Genomic DNA, 2,968 nt, shown 5'->3' with positions numbered 1-2,968 from the left:
AGCCACATATCAAATGTTCAACAGCCATATTGTATTAGTCAGGGTTCTCTAGAGGGACAGAACTAATGGAATAGATACATATATAAAGGGGAGTTTATTAAGTATTAACTCACACAATCATAAGGTCTCACGATACACCATCTGCAGGCAGAGGAGCTAGGAGGGTCAGTCCGAGTTCCAAAGCTGAAAAACTTGAAGTCCGATGTTCAAGGGTGGGAAGCATCCAACACAGGAGAAAGATGTAGGCCAGGAGGCTAGGCCAGTGTCCTCACTTTTTTCTGCCTGCTTCATATTCTAACCATGCTGGCAGCTGATTAGATGGTGCCCATCCAGAATAAGGGTGGATCTGCCTTTCCAGCCCACTGACTCACATGTTAATCTCCTTTGACAACACCCTCACAGATACACCCAGGATCAATACTTTGTATCCTTCAGTCCAATCAAGTTGATACTCAATACTTAGTGGCTCTCTATGGAAGATAGGGTTAATTTACAACGAACTGAACAAAACTCAATAATATTTATCTCGGGGGATTCCTGGATGTCTATTTGTTGATTCTTGGCCAACATAAAATCAGTGGGATTTGTTATGTGCAGTTAAAGACTGAACCTTCCCTGGCTACCTCCAGATAGTGGGGTTTTTTTTTCTTTTGTTTCGCTTTTTCCTACAAGTTTTTAACTGGCTTAACCTGACTTTTAACTGATAAACCTAACTGTTTATCAACCTGACTTAAGGGCCAAAAGAGTATAAAAATCTTGGAAACATCTGCTTTGAGTTCAGGGGAATCCAGGATTTTTCACACAGAACCACACACCTTGGTGGTTCAATTCAGTGACAAGAGCACAAGCTAGGTACAAATAAAAACCCTGGTGAGCAGTCACATAAGATGTTTTTCAGAACTGCAATGCTTGCTTGGATTTGGTTTCTCTTGCTGTACGCGCCATATGCTTTTTTGTTTGTTTATAAACAGAAATCTCTTGTTTTGTAGAATCTTTTCTAATGCACGACTTGAAAAATCTTTGCATTGCTATGTTAGCCAGTGTGACTACAGAATATTTCGATCATCATAGAAAGTTCTACTAAACAGCTTTGACCTATATTAATTTTTCAATTAATTAATTGGAATGAAGTCAAAACATGGAAATACAATTACTGTTATCATGACACATACCATAAACTCACCTCTCATCTTGAGGCAGTGCAAAGATTGAACTATTATAATCAGAAAGTCTTTGGTGTAGGAAAAAATGGAATATGAGTACTTAATCGAGTTTTAAAGTTACAGGCTCCTAGTGACAATTAAAAGCAAATCAACTTCTAGTAGGTTGTATTACTAATATTAATTTTTCTAACAACATCTTTTTTACTGTATCCAGGTTTAACGGCTCTCAGTACAATCCTTTATGCCACCGCAGCCAGGTCACTACAGCCAAGCCAGACTATAAAAGCTAACTCCGTCTGACCTCGAGATGCATGAACAAGCCCAGCAGATGAGCAGAAAAGGTCTGTGAGATCTTGTCTCACAGCTGAACAGGTCTGAGAATAATGGATCAAAGTTGTAATCCACTATGCTTTTCATCATCTCTAGTGCAGCAAGAGCTGGCTAGTAGAAACATTTAGCTGGGAAATGAGGATTTTTTTTTTTTTTTTTTTGGTAGTCATTTTGTATTTAAACACCTCTGGTGGTTAAATCTCAAAAACAGGTAAATAGGTGCCTACAATTCTGAAAGAATCTCTTTGTTGCTGACCAGAGTGAACCATGGTTTTATACGAGAGAACTGGGTAAGACTTAAGGAAGAGTTCTAACAAATACCAGTATAATGTAGATGATTAGAGAGAGACAAAAGAATCCATGTGGAAAGAAGAAATAGATGAAATTAGAACATCACAAGTTATCAAATGAGTGAAAGTTTTTTTTTAAAGACCTAAAAATTTGCTGATGATTTCATGGAGAACTTATCAGTTTCTAGTTTGGAAATGTTAATTTTTATAAATTGCATCTTTAATGCAATCTCTGCAGGTTCATATATATCTATTTCTTTAAAAATGTTAATACTTGTGAAAAGAAGTGTTCATAAGATATAATAAGCAATAAATATAGAGTTATTTAGAGTTATTACATGAATAAATAAATATGTAAATAAGTGAATGAAGTTAGTAACTAAGAAATTCACTGGATGTGAGAAATATAGTATGCTTTGAAAAGTTAATATTAGAAAGTTAAAAAAAGTTTTTGTTATAATGTTATTGTTCTCAGATTGTAGTTAAATAACATTTAATTCTGCTAACTAGATCTGAAAATAACTTTTGAAGATGAAATTAGTATAAAATTTGGAAGAAAATAAATGTCACTTATGAATAAATAGCTACAGTAGGCAATATTTTAATAAAACACATAAACATGCATTGTTAACATTGTGTATATCTTGGATGATTCCATCACAATTTTATTTTAATTTATCATTTATATTCTCTTACATAAATACAAGGTGTTAATCAGAATCTCTGTACCAGATTACACATTGTTGAGGACTTACATTGCATTTTCCTTAAAAGGATTAAAAAGAAAATTACCTATATATGCATTGATCATTGCAATAGTGAAATAACACTCAAATTGTATTTATAGTTTAGAGGAATAGATTAGATATCAATAGGGGATGCTATTTATTTGGTCATTTGATGCTTCATGGAATTCTCTTGGTACAATTTTTCCCGGGTGTTTTTATGTATATTTAATCAGATGAGGCTAGAGATAGTTTATTTTTATTATATAGGAGTATTCTCAGTGTATTATTACCCCAACTGAGTATCTCAACAAATATTAGACTTCAGAGAAAAAATAGGCATATGATTTAATTTATTGGGAGAGTCTAGATAGTTCACTTCTATTACTAATAATAGAAATACACAAGCAAAAATTTTTCCCAAGGAAACATATTTTATGATCCCACATATGCCAAACAT

This window comes from Macaca nemestrina, chromosome 16 (genome assembly GCF_043159975.1).
Source record: "Macaca nemestrina isolate mMacNem1 chromosome 16, mMacNem.hap1, whole genome shotgun sequence".
NCBI lineage: Eukaryota > Metazoa > Chordata > Mammalia > Primates > Cercopithecidae > Macaca > Macaca nemestrina.
The sequence above is the reverse complement of the archived record's forward strand: the minus strand, read 5'-3'. Positions refer to the sequence as shown.